Source organism: Rhinolophus sinicus, chromosome 14 (assembly GCF_057876585.1).
Source record: "Rhinolophus sinicus isolate RSI-liver-muscle chromosome 14, RSI-T2T, whole genome shotgun sequence".
Taxonomy (NCBI): Eukaryota; Metazoa; Chordata; class Mammalia; order Chiroptera; family Rhinolophidae; genus Rhinolophus; species Rhinolophus sinicus.
The window spans coordinates 160,223,843-160,244,315 of NC_142514.1; the positions used below are offsets into that span (position 1 = coordinate 160,223,843).

At 40.4% G+C, this 20,473-nt stretch overlaps 1 long non-coding RNA gene across 3 annotated transcripts in view; it reads right to left on the bottom strand.

Moving 5' to 3' along the window:
• Nucleotides 1-15,597, bottom strand: part of LOC141572250 (uncharacterized) — a 415,695-nt gene extending 400,098 nt beyond the window's left edge. For 2 of the 3 annotated variants that reach the window (XR_016018778.1, XR_012497557.2), the window contains exons 1-2: nt 14,985-15,597; nt 14,843-14,888 (exon numbers count right to left, since the gene is read on the bottom strand). This is a non-coding gene — a long non-coding RNA (uncharacterized LOC141572250). Of the gene's footprint in view, nt 1-6,979; nt 7,211-14,842; nt 14,889-14,984 lie in introns of those variants that run through there. The other variant, XR_002138916.3, reaches the window with a different exon arrangement.
• Nucleotides 15,598-20,473: the final 4,876 nt, after the last annotated feature.

Genomic DNA, 20,473 nt, shown 5'->3' on the forward strand with positions numbered 1-20,473 from the left:
AAAGAACAAACAACACTAGAGGGAACTACAACAAATAATGACCATAGTTAGCTCTGTGTGGTAGGATTACAAGTGTTTTTCTTTTTTTATCTTCCTGTAACTTTTTTTGTATGTTCCTTTTTTTTTTTTTCTAAAATTAATATATAGTATTAAGATAATCACGAAAAACATTTCAATTATTTCTTCCTGTCCTCCCGCCCCCAAACTACTCCTGCTCCTAAGTTTCCTAGTTCAGTGAATAACACCATCATCCACACACTTGCCCAAGCCCCAAACCTGGGATCAGCTTAGTCTCCTCAGCACACCTCCTCTTCCACAGACAATGCAGCCCTACTCACTGAGCTGATTGTTGCTACTTGTCTCACTCAGCCTGGGAAGCTATAAATACCATAGACTGCTGGCTTAAACAACAAACACTAATGTTTCACTGTTCTTGAGGCTGGGATGTCCAAGAACGAGGTGCCAGCAAATTCAGTTCCTGGTGAGAACCCATTTCCTGGCTTGTAGGTGGCCACCTTCTTGATGTGTCTTCATGGGGTAGAGAGAGAAACAAGGAGTCTGGTCTCTCTGCATCCTCTTTTAAGGACACTAATCCTGTCACGGGGGCCCACTTAATTACCATCCAAAGGCTCTGCCTCCTAATACATTAGGAGTTAGGGGTCAGTCCATAACACTACTTAACAAATCGCCTAAAAACTTAGTGCTTTAAACATTTATTATTAACTTTGGGCTGACTAGGATCAGCTGGGAGGTTCTCATTTGGGGTCTCTCAGTGTTGTTGTAGTCCTGTGGCAGCTGGACATCAAAGATGGTCCATTCACACACTGATAGCTGTTAAAACTATCAGCTGGGAGCTCAGCTGGAGCCGTCATCAAAAGTGCCTACGCGTAGCTTCTCCATGTGATTTGAGCTCCTCAAAGCATGGCCACTGGATTGCAAGATAGAGGGACCCAAGAGCAAGCATTCCAAAAGGCCCAGGTGGCAGGTAAGTGACCTCTGTATTGCCTGTGCATTGGTAATTAGATACAGAATCTTGATGAGATTCAGCTTTTATCTTTTCGTAAGAATATTTCCTAGGTGTATTGTGTACCTGCAGTGGGAGGGACAAAATATGTACCTGGTTGGTTGTCTTTTTATGGTAACAATCATTGATAATCAAGTGCCTAAATAAAGCAATTCATCAGGAGTTCAAATTTGCGTTTTGCTTCAAAGATCATTTTGGCTACAGCACAAGTTACATTAAAAAGAAGTAAATGTAACACTTATGTGCAACCTCGTAAGAATGCCCATCAAACCAATGACATGCAGATTTATAGGATACCTCATCCTGGTGGGTCTTTTTAATAGTCTGTGAAAATAAATAAGTCCAAAAGGAAATTTTAAAAAGGAATGTATTGTTTTGGCATCCTCTTTCACTGATATTGTTCAATTATTTCAAGAAGATTTCCATTAATTTTTTCTTTAAATAAAACATCAACCCCTAAAAGTTAACAAAGAATTTGTTTGCCCAACCAACAACCAGGATGAATAACTGTTGTCTCAAAATAAACATTGAGTTCCCTCAAAAGCTTACTTTTTCTTTCCTTTCTCCTCTTTTTCCTTTCTCTACTCTCTACCTCCCTCATCATCCCAACCTCTCTCCCACTTTTTATTTTTGAGGTAAAGAAATATCTTGATCTTTTTCTAAAAAAAAAAAAATTGAAGGCCAAAAATCAAAATGTAACTAGATTACAAACACTGACAAAAGCTGCTTTTATCTAGAAGTTTCCTGACCTAAGGAGGATGTACCCTGCTATAGTAGCCATGGTCAGACTTCTTCCCAGAAGGTCAGATTGCATTTCAACAATAAATCAAATCCTATCTGCATCACATGAGAGTCAGAGCAACAGAGAGGAGCGAACACAGGCTTTGGTGTCTGATAAACCTCGACTGGAGTCCCAGCTCCAACTCACACACTGTCATCACTTTTACAGTTCCAAGTGAGGTGTTGCTCCTCAAGCGTTAATAGGCCTTCCAACCATGTGCGGATTTTGTTAGAATGCAGAATCTGAGGCAGTAGCCCTGGAGTGGGGCCTGAGCTTCTGCATTCTGACAAGATCCCAAGTGACACCCACCCTGCTAGCCTGCGCACCACACTTGAAAAGGAGAGGCTCTAGAATCCACAGGAGCCACTGTCTCTGTCCTAAAAGGAAGTCAGTCCTTTGTCGGTCTTTTCTGTGGAATAGTATTCTCCCTATTGGATCAGGAGCGTATCGAGTGACATCGTCACTGACTTAATCATCCCTATTAGTTGAAAATGTTTCCCAAGTAACGTTGTAATAAACGGTATCACTTACTCCTTGACCACAGGGTATTTATGGTAACTTAATTACTCCAAGTAATGATGCATGTGAAAAAAGAGACCTGGCACTGCCCTATACAAAGAGCACACAGAAAGAGGGTTTGGAAGCCCACCAAGAAGCAATACTCTTGTCTCTGTCCAAAAGAAGCTAAGATTTTACCACAGACCTAAACTCTGGGTGGCCCTTTGGGTTTCCAGTCTGCATCAGAGGCACACACACACACACACACACACAAAAAGGACTTGATAATAATTAGGCGCCATAACATGCTTTCAAGGGAGGCATTATTACACCCATGTGACAGGTGGGGAAACTATAGACATGGGGACTTCATTTTTCCCACCCAAGGCCACCCAAAGTGCCAGGGATGAAAATGAGGTCAAGAAGCAAATGCTATGGGTAATCCTTTCTCAGCATAAGCCATGAGATCTTTGCAATGATGAATGTTTATGCTCTAGTTAAAAAGTCTATATTACAAGTGAAAAGTAGGGAAGCGTAAGAGAGCTCTAGATAAAATATTTTGTTATTTGGTGTGTTATGATCTTGAAAGTACTCATGGCCACAAACATTTTTCACAATCATTTCTTGAATGTCTTTTATCATTATGCCAGTGTGAGCTGGACGTGTTATTTAACCACTCTGTGCCTCCGTTTGCTCACCTGTGTAAAACTGGAATAAAAATTGGGATAATAATTTCCTCACTTGTGAAAAATTGGGATCCTCACAAAGGATGAAATAAGTTAATGCATACAGGAAATTTTAGCAGAGCTTGGCATGTGGTAAGTATTAGACACGTGCTAGTTATTCCTGCTGCCAAGGGCTTCACTGTTCTGTTCTCCATGATGCTGGAACGGTGGTGAACCCAGAGGGGGCCTAAAAAATGATTTCCTGTCTGAATCCCAAAGGCTGAGCTCTGTGATTCCATTCACCTCCCAGTCTTCATACTGTGCAGACGTACCCCTCTAACATTCCCAGAATATTTACTATTATGTACATGAGATACCGTTTCCAAGAATATTTTTAAGTTATCATGATTTCCTCATATTTTATAATCTTCAAAGTGATTTCACAAACATCATTTCATTCAAACCTTCTTATAGTAATGCTATGAAGAAGGCAAAATCTTAATGTGTCCATTTTATGGATGGGGAAATGAGACCCTCTGAAGTAATTCCCTCAAAGTCATACTGATTGATAGTAATAACAATCGGCACTACTACTAACATTTTTGAAGACTTCATATTAGGTGAAACACATGAGAGTGCTGACATTATATCATTTTAACCTACCCAAAATAAGATATTTCAGATCGTTCAACCTAAATACCAAGTATATTGTGTCATTTAATCCTCATATCAACCCTATAAGGTAAGAACAAAGTCCCGTTTTATCAGCAAGGGAAATGAAGACTTAAAGACAATTACCCAAGATCAAACAGTGGAAACAAAATCCACAGTAGTAATTCTGTCATATCATCTCTCCCTAGTATATGAGGTCTGACAATTAAGGTTGTGAACTCAGCCCAGAAAAAATGCTATATACCTCATTGCTGAATATCACTATGGTCACCTTCGAAGTACTCACCTTGGGAAGCTATGCACCAATGCCAGTGCCTAGTCCACCCTTCAAAGCAATTTTGGAACTCTTTTTCTGGAATGGCCATCAGAGCCATTCTTCGTATTACACTTGATGTCCTGAATGTCATCAAAATGCCTTCCTTTCAATATTTCCTTTATCTTCAGGTAAAGAAGGAAGTCACTGGGGGCCAGATCAGGTGAGTAGGGAGGGTGTTCCAATACAGTTATTTGTTTACTGGCTAAAAACTCCCTTACAGACCGTGCTGTGTGAGCTGGTGCATTGTCGTGATGTAAGAGCCATAAATTGTTGGCGAAAAGTTCAGGTTGTTTAACTTTTTCATGCGGCCTTTTCAGCACTTCCAAATAGTAAACTTGGTTAACCGTTTGTACAGTTGGTACAAATTTATAATGAATAATCCCTCTAATATGAAAAAAAGCTTACATTGTTGCAACAAGTTGACAAACTTGTCAGACCTCATAGGGTTAGAAAATGGTGGACCTTGCAGTGCTACCCACATCTCTATTAACGCCACATTTCTTTTGTATTAAAAATGAAGCATATGTATACTCACTCTCCATAACAACCACATAGGAGAGAAAAGATCACCCCCACATTAAAGATGAGAAAGATGAGGCTCAGAAAGTTTTCATGGCTCTGTCACCATTCACACAGCTTGCATGTTGGGAGTCCAAACTCAAATCAGGGCTGTACAACTTCGAAGTCTGGCACTTAACCACATCAGCTGTTCTAAATGAACTTGGGACCTTTTAAAATGTCCAAAGTCTGGGCAACTCTGCAGACCAATTAAACTACAACAACCTCTTGAGGTGAAACACAGGTAAGAGTCGTTTCTGAAACTCCCCAAGGGATCCCAGTGTGCAGACAAGCTTGGGAACCACTGCTACACTCCATCCCTTCCCACCCAGCCTACTGCCTCTTCTACAATATGGACCCTACAGACTGGTAAAATCTGGCCCGGAGGTTTCCCTGCCAGTTTAATCCCGCAGTAGTGATCCTAATCGTGTCCTACACAGAGTAAATACCTATTTCCAAGACTCACATTCTTCAAAGAGCTCCTATGAGGAACCAAAACACCTCTCAGCAAAGAGCCAGTCATAGCATCTTCCCATTTACAACAATCCGCTGTCACTGAGGCTAAAATGGAAAATGTCTCAAGGGAGGCCTACCACTCTCTTGAGCTTTTAGCTTTGGCCTCAGTCAGTACCCTGAACCGAGACAGCTGAGCTTGCTGGTGCCTGGCTGGGGAGCAGAGTTGGGAGCTTCTGGCCAGCCTCTCGGAGTGGACAGCCCTCCACCTTCACCATTCCTCATGTTTTCCATAAGCAGGTTCAGGGCCACGATCCTGAACATAACCGGGGAGGCATGCATTCCCTCCTGCTGTGTCTAGTCACCACCAGTTCAGAATACTTCATCTTTACGAACTTCATTTATTTTCAAAACTATGCTTCTTTGATTCCTGCAAGCCAAACCCATGGAAAAATAAAGGAAACCAAATGCCAGAGAAATGGCGCCAAGGCAAACACATGTAAGCCCTGAAATAACAGGAGATACTGTGGTCACGTCTGACCTTCTGAACTGTGCTATGGGTTGAAGCAAAAACAGCTCTTGCTGCTGCTTAAGGGGTGCACGATAATAGTTTATTTGTAATGTGGAAGAGCGTGGGTTTAGAGACATCGCCTTTTGAAACTAGGGACTCAGCCAAAGGACCAGAAATAATATCATTTTAAGGAATGACTTTTAAAAAAGCTACCCTTCACCTCCATGATCAACATAAGCCCAGAGTCTTCTGATTTTTATCTGTCAAATGATGAATATCTAAGACCTCCAGAGTTTCTGTAAATGTTTCTCTTCTGATTATACCAATATTTTGGTGCAGTCTAATTCAGAAGCAAGAATGCAGGTCCACTTGTTTCTTTCCGGATCCTGCAACAGACAAATGTGGAAGGGTCCAGAAGGAAAAGTAAAATGATGACCCAGGGTCAAAAGTTGAGTACGGAGAAGGTTCTGTGTTTCCACACTAACCAGTTCAGCCCAAAGCAGCACTGCAGTCTCAGACCTGCTGGGGGCCTGCCAGCAGTTACATTCCTCTGAGACGCCAGTACTGCATTCTTGGGCACACAAAACAAGTCACCAGGAGGAATTTGCTCCATGTTAACATTACCAGAAAAAGACCACAAGTTACAGAGTTCATGCAAATGAAGCCTGGTTCCCATGAAAGAGATTCCTATATTGAAATAATTGCCAAGTTTCCCTAAGAATGAAATACTCATTTTCATGTGGTTTTTCAGATACGATTCTCTCCCTTTAGTTACATAATTTGCTGCACATCTAGAAGATGTGGCTTAAAGAGAAAAACTACATGGTAAAACTAGTTTCATTGTAATCATTGTGGGGGGAAAATACCCCATAAAAGAAATAATAATCGCAAATACCTAGTGGCAGTGTTTAGCATGTGTGCAGACACATAATAAAACGTAACTGTTTTTCATGTAGTAATATATTTAATCCTCACAAACAGTGATTGCTATTAGTGTCTGGAAGTTTTATTTTTATTTAATGGAGTCATACTTACCAATCCTTTCGCCTGTCTTTTCTTTTGGTTAGGAACCGAAAAAAAAAATGTAAAAAAATAAAAAATAAATTAAAAAAAATCAAAACATTGTTTAAGAATTAAAAAAAAAAAATCCTCCAAATTATAAGAATATTTTTCCTGTATTTTCTCCTACAAGTTTTAAATATTCAATTCTCATATCTAGGTTTGTAATTTATTTGGAGTTTATTTTGGGTTAAGACATGAGGTAGGAATCTAATATATATTTTTTTCAAATGGATAACCAATTTTCCTAGACTCACTTAATTCCCAATACCACCAGCCTTTCCACACCGTAATGGCATATTCTATTGTCAAGTTTACGTATTTGTGTGGGTTGGCTTACAGGCTCTGTTGTGTCCATTCGTGTCATGACAGCACACATCTTAATTACCAAAGCTTTATTATAAGCTTATATCTGCTGCAACAACCCCAATACCCTCCCCCACCCATCTTGTCTCTCTTCTTTGTTGATATTGACCTTGGCCTTTTCATATCAATTTTAGGATCCCCTGATTAAGTTCCAGAAAAAGCTCTATTGAGGTTTTTGTTGTAATTTGCAAGTGAATTTGGGGAACTTGGTATCATCTTGATTTGAATCATCACATCAATGAACATGGTGTTTCTCCATTTCTTCAGCCATTTTTTTCCCATTGACAAGAGGAGTCTTTGTCTCGCTCTAGTTTAAAAAAAAAAAAAAGATTGTAACATTTCATCCTTAAAAATGTTTGCTGTAATTTTTTAGTAAACATCGCTTATTGGTTAAGCAAGTTTCCTTCTATTCCTATTTTGCTAAGAGTTGGCTAAGTGGTTTTAGTCATGAATAGATATTGAGTTTTGTCAAATGTTACTGAGATGATCACATGGCTTCTCTCCTTTAACTTTTTAATGTCAAACCATCTTTGTATTCCTATGCTAAATCCAATTTTAATTACATTATTTTATTTAATACATTCTAGCATTTTGTTTATGCACGTATATTTATATATTTAATTTTCTAGTATTTTGTTTATGCTCATATATTTATAAATGTGATTGATTTGTAATCTTCCTTTCTTATACTCTTCTTGTCTGAGTGGGAAATGTTCCCTAATTTTCTATTCTTTGATAAAATTGGCTTCAGCATGCAATTATCTGTTTCATGAATGTTTATCCAAACTCATCTGGTCCTGTAGCAAGGCAGGGTAAACTTTTAACAATTAATCCCATTTCTCTAGTGGTGAAAGCTGAACTCCTCTTTCCATTTCTTCTTGTGATAGTTTTGATGAGTCATATTTTTCTAGGACATTGATCATTTCTGTATTTTAAAATTTATTGGCATAATACTATCTTCTTGTTTATCTTTATTCCACCTGTAGTTATGACACCGTGTTCATTTCTAATATTGTTTGTGAATGCTGAGTGATTTTCTTTTAAACTTTTGCTAAATGTTTATTAATTTATCTTTTACTAAGAATCAGTTGGAGTGGTCTTGCTTTCAATAGCCAGGACCTACAACTGTTCTTCAGACTACCCTCAGGCTCCTGGAGCCACTTTGCCCAACAGTGTAGAGAAGCCAAGTATCTGGGAATTCACATCCATTCTAGTCACCCCTTAGCCAATAACTGACAGCTATGGGAGTACAGAAACCCCCACGTAAAACAGTTCCACAGTGCAATTCATCCTTCAGAAGCTCACTGTGGGATCAGGCTGAAGCTCTTTTCTGAGGGACCTGGCCTGAAACTGCACCTTGGATTAGCTTCTCTTTTCCTGACTGGCTTTTTTTTACCCCATTACGTGCTTTTCTAGGGTGAGGATAGATAACCTGTTAATTGAAGATACATGAACAGGTCTAGGACACACTCATCTTCATCTCAGAGTCTGCTTCTGAGGTGTCCAACATGATAGCAGTTTTCTTTTCTGTGACTGTGTCATTAACGTATCTCTTCTTTCCACTATTTTTGGGACACTTTATTTTCTTAAAGAGATGGTTATCTCCTTAATTTTTCAGTTTCATTTCTCTAATATTATCATTTAAGGCTGTAAATTTTATTTTACTGCTTTAGTTACATCCCACAGGTTTTAGTATGTTATATTTTTATTACTTTTTAAGTGTAAATGTTTCCTCATTTTCATAATTGTTTCCTCTTTGTGACAGTCATTAGTGCTGGTCACTGATATGTCCAGTTCTCCTCTTACTGGTCAACCCTCTTACACTCAGCCATGACAATAAATGTTCTTTGGCCAACATAACATGAGTGGAAGCGATGAGTGTATTTGGGGGGCAGAGAGCTTTAAAATCCACACACTCTCCCCCCTAGCACAGCAACTGGTAACATGCCAGGTGATGGAAGCTCCACCGGCTTGAGTCCTGCAGTGAGGAAAATGTGGAATGGAGCTCACAGCTGCCTTACACTGGAAATAAACCTTCATTGTTTTAAGATTCTGAGATATTTCAGGTCTGTGCGTTATTGCAGCACAATTTGCACTACCCTTACTGTTGCAGTGACCAAGTAGTTTTTAGAAATGTTTTTCCTTCTCTCTAATTTTCAAATATATAGAGTAATTTCAAGTATCTTTTTCTTTTTCAAGTTCATATTTTAGTGGAGTGTGGTCAGAGAGTATGTCCTGTATGCTACCAAGTCTTTGGTATTTGATGAGATTTCCTTTGTGGTCTAGCAAGCAATCAGTTGTTGGGTTACATATGTGTAGACGAGATCAAGCTAGTCAATTGGGTTATTCAAACTTTCAACATCTTTACTAATTCTTAACTGTTTAGTCTATCAATTACTGAAAGATGTTTTTAAAACCTACTACATATAGGTTTTCAAATGTCTCTATAAATCCACTAACACACATGCAGTTGAAAATCCGTGTATCTTTTGACTCCCCAAAACTTTACTAAAGTTGTCCCTCGGTATGCACAGGGGATTGGTTCCAGGATGCCCTGAGGATATCAAAATCTGCAGGCGGTCAAGTCCGCTATATAAAATGGCATAGATCAATGCGTATAGTTGGCTCTCCACATCTGCAGACTTCCAACTGTGGATCAAAAACAGTATAAGTATTTATCGAAAAAAAAAATCTGTGTATAAGTTGACATATGCAGTTCAAACCTGTGTTGTTCAAGGGTCAGCTACATGTGAAAGTGCTGAATTTATTTTAGATTATGAAATTACGTTCTTTATCCCTAATAATGCATTTTTGTCTTAAAATCTATTCGTCAGAATGGTTGCCTCTGCCCCATGCTCCAAAGTTATCACTGCCTGGGATATCACTGGCGTGAGTCTCTTTTTGTTTGTTTGTTTTTAATTGGGGAACAGTGTGTTCTTTCAGGGCCCATCAGCCCTAAGTCGTTGTCCTTCAATCCAGTTGTGGAGGGTGTGGATCAGCTCCAAGTCCAGTCGCTGTCTTCAATCTTAGTTGCAGGGGGCGCAGCCCACCATCCGATGTGGGAACCGAACCAGCAATCCTGTTGTTAAGATCTCGCGCTCTCACCAATGGAGCCGCCCCCTTGAGTCACTTTTTATACTGACTTCTCAGCTGGGGAAGTGTGGTAGGCAGTTCTCGGGCCACGCGTATAATTTAAGTTCAAAACCCATGTGAGGTAGGCCTCTCTTCCTTGTCAACTTCTGTGCTAAATGCAGAATTTTTGTAGTCACCATTTAGTGAAGGCATAACCATGTGATAGTTCCAGTTTTATAAAAAGGTCTCAGGTCCAACTCTTCCCCTTAGGCAGGCCCAGGGCCTAATCGCCCATCCTCAGATGTAGCTACAGCATCAGTTCCCACTCTGTCTCCTTTACTTTTCATAGTCTCCCCACCCATCCCCACTTTCCTCCATGGGGACTATATTTATTGCAACTAGTAAAAGGAGTTTTCCAGTTGGAGGGCTTTAGATTATTTAGTATCAGCAGAACTAAAAGTTTTCTAAATTGCATGTTACTAATGCTTTTGCCCTTCTGATCAACAGGCTGAAGGCAGGATGTCTGATAAGACGGAGAAAGGGGGAGTGTGTTCCTTTTTTTCTGGAGGCTGTCCTCTTAATTCTACAAACTCTGAACGAGAAGATGGTAGTCACCATCGCACCCTAATTTTTTTATGTTTTTTGTTTTATTTTTCCCCCTGTCCCTCTAATTTTCCCTGGAGGCAAAAATCAGGGACAGGAGATTCAGAGATCTTAGGTGGGTAATCAGTGAAAGAACACTACTGATGATAGTATAACAGCATTGATAATAAGAGTTGACATTTATTGACATTTAAATAAGCCAGTCCCTGAGCAAATGCTTTACAAGTGTTCTCTCATGAAACCTGAAAACTGTGAGGCACTGGACCTTAGAATGCTAAGTAATCTGCCCAGGGACACACATGTATGGTAGGAAGTGATAAAGATCCCAACCTTAGTCGTCCAAAACCAGAGCCTGCAATGGCTGGCACTCTCCCTCAAACATTCCAATTTGAATGCTTAAATTCCTATTTTTTACTTAATACCCACTTTATCTCCTCCCCCACATCACACACACACACAATATCTAATTAGTCATTCCATCTCTTGTTAGATGGAAAAGTGATATTGTGTAAATATATAGATTTTTGGAGGGTTACTCCCGGTTGTGCTGCGAGGTCCAGCTCAGGTGACACCTCCTCCAGGAGGCTTTCATGGATGCCTGCAGGTTGGTTAGGTGACCCTCCCAGGGTTCCTATAAGCATACTGGACCACAATTATTTCATTCTATGAGTCTCTCCTACTGGCCTATGAGCTTCCTGGGAGTAGAGACAATTTCTTGTTCCTTTTCATATATCAAGCACATAGCACAGGTCCTGGCACATAAGGAACAACACTTGGTGAACATTGGATGGATGGATGGATGGGAGGAAATTGTCTTTCATGGAGATCAGGGCCTCCTCAGCTAACCATATTCCCAAGGATGGAGAGGTTTCTTTATCATTCTTATAAAATACTAATCCATTCTACTTTTGTTCCGAAAACATGGAACAACCTCTCTGGAGATGCATATTTTTCTGATTTATGTGTAAGTCCGTCACAGGACAAATATGGCTTACCTAGGGTCCCATGGCCTTACTGAGCGCCACATTTCCCTGAGCCCGGGGAGGTCTGCTGCCTCCTGGCTTCAGTCTAGCTACGTGTCTTCCATCCAATTATGAGGAACATTCTGTTTCACCCTGTGCCCAAGCACTGCTCTCCCCTGTTGTGACAGCATGACAACCAGATGTTGCTGCCTCTGTGGGTGGCCACTCTGGGAAACCCTGTGAATTTTTGCAAACTGATGTATTTATCCTGAAAGCAACATATTGTTGTCTTTTTATTCTCTTTGTCCTGAAAAGAGACTTTGATAGGCATGTCCCTTTTAAAAAAAAATGTAAGAAATCCAGGCACAGGTATAAGCCCACATGCCTAAGGCTGACACTGTAGCAATTTTGTTTCCCACTCATTAAAGGTGATGGGCCATCTTGCTGTCTCAGAAATAACACTGAGATGTCTCAGTCGCCCGAATCCTATAAAACCATGCCACACTTCATGTACCGAATTATTGCTGGAATTATTCCTCCCCCCCAAAAAAGAAAAAGTACATATACCCAGGAACACAGTTCTTTTTAAGTAACCCCAGATGGGATGTATTAGTATCCCTCCTCCCATTCTATAATAAATCCTTGTAATTAAATAACAAATACTTATTATTCTTGTGCATGCAGACACCAGAAGAAGCTTTTCTCAGCATGGAAAAATGAGAGAGGTGGGAGCTGAGAGGACAGGGAGGAGCATCGTGGTCATTTTTCACACTTAGGTGAAGTAGGACAGTTATAGTCAAGGTGGACATAGCAAAGCTTGTCTGGGGAATATCACTGATCTCAGGCTTCTGCTCTGTTGGTTGATCAGAGACAAGGAGGCTACATGGTTAAGAGCATAGGCATCAGTCAGACAGACCTTGGTTTGGACCAATTTCTGCAATGTAGTAGCTGTGATGCTAGGCAAATGACCTAACCTCTCTGAACTTCAGTTTGCTCGTCAGTAAAATGAGACTGACTCTTCCTATATCACAGCATTGTCGTGAACATAAAATGAGAAATCTTATGTCCTAGGCACAGTACCTGGCACACAGTAAGTAACTATAAGTAATAATCACATGCAGTAAGAGCTGCTGTTATCATTGTTTATGGAAAACAGAACTGGTCCCATTTAATGAGCAGATGCATTTTTTGTGAAGTTGTGGTAAGGGGCCCACAGACCAAAACAGTTTCTCACCCATGCTCTTACCATGATGGTTATCCCACCGCACTAAAAAGCCACTATCTAAGGGCCACGGGAGATATGTGTTTGATTGGATTAAGGAATTCTGATGCTGAGGTAGGCAGATAAAGCAAGAGCTATCTTAGATATTATCAATGATTTGTGAAAGGGATCAAATTAACAGTCAGGGTCACATGGATAAACCCAGCTGCTGAGAGAATCAGACAAAGGACAGGCCAATTGTGATGAGGGACAAAGGCAAGGTAGAGGTAATGAATGGTCCAATGCAAAGGGGAAGGCTTAGCGCTCAGGTCACCCATGGGGCGTAAAATTGGAAGGAAGAATGGTTCTGAAATGGGGCTAGGAAAGGAAGACTGGAGAACAGTTTTGCCAGTTTTAAAATTTTGCTTTAGGTGAGAATGAAAGAAAAGATAAATATTCTGGAAATTGCAGCCATTTCTAAGATTCCTAGTGAATGACTTGGTTGTGCAAACATTCTTGAGTAATCATGAATCCCGATCCTGTATTTCATTGTAGGCTTAAGTCAGGCCTCATATAAGAAAGAAATGCAGGCCATCTTAAGCCCCTGTAAGGAAGCGGGGTAAAATCCTCTGAGCAGTGACTGTCCCGGCCCACACAGCTTCTGGGGGTGCAGCTCTGGGCCTCACCCCAAGTGTACTCCTCACGTCAGGAGTTACAGGCCACACTGAGGCATGAGGAACTGCCAAAGGCACAGGGAACCTCTGCATTCCAGGCCCAAACAAGTCAGTTGCCCAATAATATGTATTGTGTCCATATCCTATTCAAGACAAAGGATAACCCCCAGTGAGTAAAACTGACCTACTGTGGTGAGCCAAAACCACAGGAAGACAACACCTGGCGAAATGTTAGGGAAGGCTCCCTAACAGAGCTGTTCAAAGGACAGAATGTAAAGTAGTAAAGTCCCCATCACCAAATGTTTCAAGCAGAGGCTATAATGGCTTATAGAAATTCATATATTGAAAAGGAAATTGGACATGATGAGTTTAAAGTTCACTTCCAATTTTCCAGTCCTATAAAATAGAAGGCATGACCTGTAATTATAATGAAATTTATAGTTTAACCAAGAAAACAGAAATTATGGCAGTAATAGGCGATCCAAAGCAACATACCGTGTTTTTCCCTGAAAATAAGACTGAGTCTTATATTAATTTTTGCTCCAAAAGATGCATTTGGGCTTATGTTCAGGGGATGTCATCCTGAAAAATCATGCTAGGGCTTATTTTCCGGTTAGATATTATTTTCAGGGAAACACAATACAATGAGCCAAATTAAAGGTCTGAAAAACAAGGTACAGCAATTCCAAAAAGCAGCTCTCCTGAGAATATTCAAGAAAAACCAGAAATTACTTCACACCTAAAGGAGATTCATCCCTCTGCATAAGCAATGATGAGACTGGGTTCCTGGCAGTGAGGATAAAGTACACGCATGATTTAGAGCCAGAGGAATTGGTACACAAACTCTCATGCAGTCCCCACCAGATTTCTACTTATTATTAATAAATGTAGTACAGAGCATAACGCTTGCCATTAAAAAAAAAAAAAAAAAAGTAATAACCTCAAATCAATAGTTTGCCATTTCATAAGAAAAATCACATCTGCTTGAATGCTCTCTGCGTTTGTGTGCACTACGGGTCTAGTCTCAATATTCTGCTTTGCTTTGCAACAAATTAGAATTCGAAGTCATGGTTTACCAAGCTTAACTGTTAATTCAGAAGATAGAATTTGTAACCTCATGATTTCCTGTGGGCTTTGAAATCATTACTTATTCATTCTTCATTTCTGACAGTGTCTGGGGATCAGATTAAAAAGGTATTCTTTGTCCTACCAACATGCATCAACTGGAAACAGGAAATATAGATAAAAATTAACAAGGGCTTTGCTATTCAGTGTGGTCCAAAAACGAAGCTGCATCAGCAACACCAGTTCCTCCCACCCCCAGATGTACTGAATCAGAATCTGCATTGTAACAAGATCCCCGTGATTTGCATGTACCTTAAAGTCTGAGAAGTCCTAAACTAGGGAACAATAATTCTGTTGCTCACCTTCTGACTTGCACCATCTGAAAGCTTGCAGAAGAATCATCAGCCTCTGGAAAACAAAAGGGGGAGAAAATTACTCAGATTGTAATCATTAACGAAATCATCGATCAAGCATTGGCATCGTTTCAGAAAACCTATTACTCACATGGTACAGCCAGGTTTAACATGGGCTGGCAGAGCCTCCAGCTTGTTTTGACCCAAATTAGCTGATTAGTCTTGGTTAGCCATTAGAATTCATGGGGAAGGGGCTGCCAACCGATAGATGTTGGCGCCAATTCAACGCCAACAGGAATCTCCAATTTGGGGTGCAGTGAAGAGGAACACTTTATTCAGTGCCAATAGCTAAATTGTGGCACAGCCTGGATGTGGAACAGCTCAATAATGTTAGTTTAATTATGAAGCAGCATGGCTACAAGGCGGCCCTGGGGCCAGGCCCGTCTCTGGCCAGACAGCCCTGCTCTGCTCTAGTCAGTAGGCTCCACTCTGCTCCACCGAGATAGCTTTGATGTTTTAGCTCCAGCCAGGGTAACCTTCGGTGTAAACGGAAACTGCGCTTTCTGAACTAGCAGGGAGCTGACTTATATATAGACAGAATTCCGCACCCCTGGTCCCTGATTGGTCCATCCTCATGCAAATGACGACTCCAAATCCTTGCAGGTTGATTGGTCCAAAAGGCACTATCCTGACTGGTCAGAATGCAGCTACTCTGATTGGTCAGTGAAGATGCTGATGAGGATGCACAGCTCCAATTGGACGAAGAAAGCCTCAGACCTATTGGTTGGAATATTATTCTAGGAACTCCTTTATAAGAGTTTGCTCAGATGGCAGGAACACAATGCAGGCAAGCAGTTCAGTGCAGGCTTCTCCTTAAAGTGTGGTCTGCACAAGAGGCCCGGTTTAGAAACAGCTGCTAGTCTCTGCTTTTAAATTTGAGCTCAGTTAGCCATCAGGAATCCTTCTTGGTAGTTATCTCCTTTCTCAGGGTCCACAGAGCAGAAAGACTTCAACAAGTGTCTCTACAAGGAAAGACAGCTGTTTCTCATAAACTGCAATGAATGAGCTTAGCAGGGCTTCATTCCTTATGACCTGCAGCCTCTTTGTTAGCAGAAAAATCTCTTCCTGTTAGGGTGACTTCTGAGACACCAATAGTTGCAATGAGAGCATGAATGTGGCAACAGAGGTGAACTTTGTGAGCCTCTAGGTGTGAGAAATATACAAAACAAAAATAAAGTATTTTCTAGTACACTTCCTCTATTCAAAAAGGCCACTGATTGCAGGAAACACCATAGAGTTAATAATAGCTTTTCATGTGAATGCTTCCTTAAATAAGTCACAGACATGTGCCCATTTTTTGAAAAGTAAGCTTGAGGAGGGCAGGGTTTGTGGGAGTATATCTTAGAATCAAGAAAATTTGGCAGATTAGTGCTTGACAACTTTTGTTGGCCAGTTTTGCTAATGGGTATTAGCAATGAAGTCATTATATGGCTTCCTGAAAATATATGTGGGAAAAAATGATATTCGCTCTTTTCTGCAGGCATCTGTTTTGCTGCAGGACTGAAATAAAACCGGAAGGGCTATAAAGAAGAGAAATATTAAGATTTCACCTTCTCCAAATAAATTTGGATTGAAAATTAGATAAATCTAAGAGCTTTGTGCTCTTGCAATACTTTACCTTTCATGACCTGGGGCCTGATTCTGGTCATCTAACGATCCATACTTCATGAAGAAAGACCATCTGACAATGGGTGTATGTGTGTAGGGTAGGGAGGGTAAGGTAGTGGTCTGAAGCGAGGAGAGAAAAACCCAAGTCCTAAAAGGGGACAAAAATTGTCCCCCAAACACATAGTGAGTCAGTGAGAGTCTGACTCCCTAACGTGCAAGGTCAGTGTCTTTCACTCTCTCATGCCCCCTCCTTTATGAGCTTCTCAGTCCTCAGGTATAGCAGTCAAGCTCCTCCTAATGAGTAAGATTCCTCTCCCTCTGTCCCTAACGTGAGAAAAGCACACCAGTTAAGAACTACAGAGAATGTCATCAGGAAATCCAAAGTAAGCACATGCCAAAGGCAAGGTACTTCCCCACCCTGCCAGGTACAAAAATCCTAACACCCATTGCCATGTGTCATAGAATTTACAATGTATCATTTTTGCTCACGGAAGAGTACTTTCTTCCCAAACCTTCTGGAAAGTTGTTTTCTACTTTCTTTTCTTTTATTTTTATTTTTTTGCTTTTAAATTGATTCTACATAAATACTCGGATTTTCCATAAACTAAATTTGCCATAAAGTCAAAAGAATCCTATTGACTAATGGGTGGAAAACTGTGTGTCACAAGGAACTGTGGTCATATCTGCTATTATAGACCTTTATGTGCATTAGGAAAAAAAGAAAAAAAAGAACAACCTAAGTGGATATTTTTAAAAGGCAAAAGCTTTTTGAATTCCTCATAGAGGCCTTAAGCTTTCAAGGAGGGAAATCACTAGCTTCATCTTTCCCCTGTATCCTAAAGCTCCCTCTAGTGACCAAGAACATAACACTGGCTACAGGTACAGTTGGTAAACATGTCTAAAGCCTCTTACTTTTCAATATTACCTTGACGTTTCTATAGCATTTTCACATATATCTGATCGTTTAACACAAAACAGTAGGAAGTAAAAGTATCCTTTCTCCCATTTAATAGATAAGTAAACTGAGGCTTAAGTGGGAACCAGACTTGTGCAAGGACACGTGGCTGGTAGTAAGGGAGCTGGAATAGAGGCTAGGTCTCCCGCGTTGTTCTATGACACTGCCTCATGCTCTGGACAATTATGTAATGTTATCCATGAAGATTCTCATACAAAGCATTACTGGAAGCACTTTTACGGGATTTACAGAAGTGTTTCTTGACTTTTGGGGGGTCCCTTTGAGAAACTGATGAGAGTTATGGGCCCATCCATACCTATACATTTTTCCACACATCAGGACATGCATGGACCACCCGGAAGGGTATCTACTGACGCTCTAGGATTCCAAAGGCCCGAGGTAAAAAATTATCAACATCTTACTGGATATAATCTTGAGATACCAAGAACTCAAGGAATACAAACTTTGAAATTCTTTACTCTTTCCTTTAATTGTGTGTTCCATGCCTATCCAGTTATCTCTTCATCCTTTGTGCAGAGTGTTTAAAAGGATTGAACAAATTAGCATGTATTTGCTTACATTTAAGGAAAAGCCTATGAATATCACCATCAAGGCCTCCTAGCATTCCCATAGGCATGCCTGGGATTAGTGGCCAACTAAGAAGTTCCTAGGAAAGTAGCAATTTGGGAGCATTTTTTCCACTGGAAGAGCATATACCACAGTCTCTCCAGCTGGCTCTGTGGAGAGTCTAAAGAAGCAACATAGTGAATACACAAAGGATTTTTTTCAATGAACAAAAACCAGTATAGCCTCTACATTCTTAGCTTTTTTCATCCTGGCATTTCCTATGGCTTTGGAAAGGCCTGAATGAACACGGATGGTTTGCTAGTTCACATAAGTCTCTTCCATGTAAGCTCCCTGAGGATAGGGACCCGGTCTAGACAGGTCAGTCATATTCCCAACCAGCACTAGTGCACAATGAGAAGGTATTTGATGAATGTGTATGTGGATTGTCCTCCTCATTGAGTCAGACCCCCTGGGAGCCTGCTCCTTTCCCTTCCTAATCAATCAGCAGCGTGTGGTTGCCTGGGACGTTCCCCTACAACACTCTACACGGGCAATCTCAGGTTCTGGATATGTGGTTGCTCTCACGAAAAAAAAGGTCTGCTCTCCATTCTGTGACCCACTCCCACAGTCTAGATTAGGTTACAAACAAACCTAAGGATGATAACAGCTTCCGGCCATAGCCCTCCCGGAAAGTCTATCATGGTATTACCGTAACATATGAGTAAAAATACAGCACTCTAATGCCTGGAAGAAGAACATTCATCCATCAAGGCAGACTATTAAGAGTTCCTCTGAGTTAGGAAGGCCTTTTTGGGTCGTCTCTCCCATCCTCTACTCATCATGCCCTTCCCTACCTCTGAGCTCTTATCTCATGTAACTTCCCTGCCCACCTGGTACACTGCCATCTCTATACGTAGTATTTTCTCCAGCTCTCCTCATGAGCAACTCTCACCTGTTTCCATAGCAGAGTTCCAACCTTTATGACTGCACTATGATACTATTAAAATTATACCTGTTGTTGTCCCCTCCTGTCCCCTATGCAGCCAACAAGAGGGGCAGGAATTGCTGGATTCAAGAATGAAGTTTCAAAAAAAAAAGAATGAAGTTTCACTCTCCAGTTTATCTTTCTGGCAAATTCAAGTTTCTCAGAAGTTGCTGGCAACATCCCCATGAAAGCACAGGGGCTTCTCAAAGACAGTCAAGGTCTGAGCCCCTGCAGAGCTGTGCTTTCAGGTACAGTTGGGGTCTCAGCACCACTCATTGGTCTTTTCACACACAGCGTTCCTCTTTTCCCAATTGCCCTAGTGGATATCTTATTTAAATATCAAAGTTTCCCAAAAGTTTGATTAGCACCTTTGGGATTTTTGCCATACCAAAGTAGCACCTGAGCTAATATTTACTGAATACCTTTTTTCAAATTAACTCGGTTTTGAAACAGTACTTTTGCTTTATAAGTAATATCCATGAAATATTAATTAGATGAGCTAATTGTTTTTTCCCATGTATAATAAAATTTTGAAGCTATTTAAAAAATTGCATTAAAATAAACTCGTAATTATTAAAATGTAAAACAACTTCTCTTAGGTAGCCACAAAGGTCACCTCTAGGTATTATTATCAGGGACATCCCTGCTTTTCCATGAAATTCTTTCCTAAGCCTCTGCTTCCCTCCTCATGCCTTCTATCCAAACCTACCACTTCATTCTCAGCAGTCTCCCTCACCTCCTACATCCATGAAAAGAGTCAGTCAGACTAGAATTCCCTAAGCTTCTCAACGTATTTTCCCACTCCATACATACATCTGCTCCCATCCTTGCCTCTTCCTGCTCTGCTGTCAGATGTTGCCCTTCTTTCTGTTCAAGAAATGTCCATTCATTTGTTCTGAAGCCCATCCCAATGTATCGTCACAAGCATCTTAACTTCTCTCTTACCTGGATCTATCTTAATTATTTTAAATAGTGCATATAACCCTATCTCTGTTCATATTAAATAATAATAATGCAAGCCTATCACCCAGGTTAATTCAGCATATTGGCACTTTCAAACATGCTTTGTATATATCTCCATTGTCTCTCTCTCCCACCACTCAGGAGTAAGCTTTGGCCTTTCTTTATAGTTTTCATGCCACGTATGTAGATTTAAGCAACATATTAGTGTTGCTCAGTTTTAAATTTTAAGTAAATGGAATCATACTGATTTATATTCTGTGACTTCTTTTATTGAATATTACCTTTTGAGATTTACATCTTTTTAGGTGTGTATAGCAGAAGTACCTTTATTTTCACTTCTGTTGAGTACTTCATTTCAGGACTAATCCACAAGTTTCCTTCATTTTTATTTCTGTAGAATCTTCCATTACATGACTAATCCACAATTTCTTCATCACGTTACTGCTGTTAGACATTTGAGCTGTTTTCAGTTTCTTGTTACTGTAAGCAAAGTATTATAGAC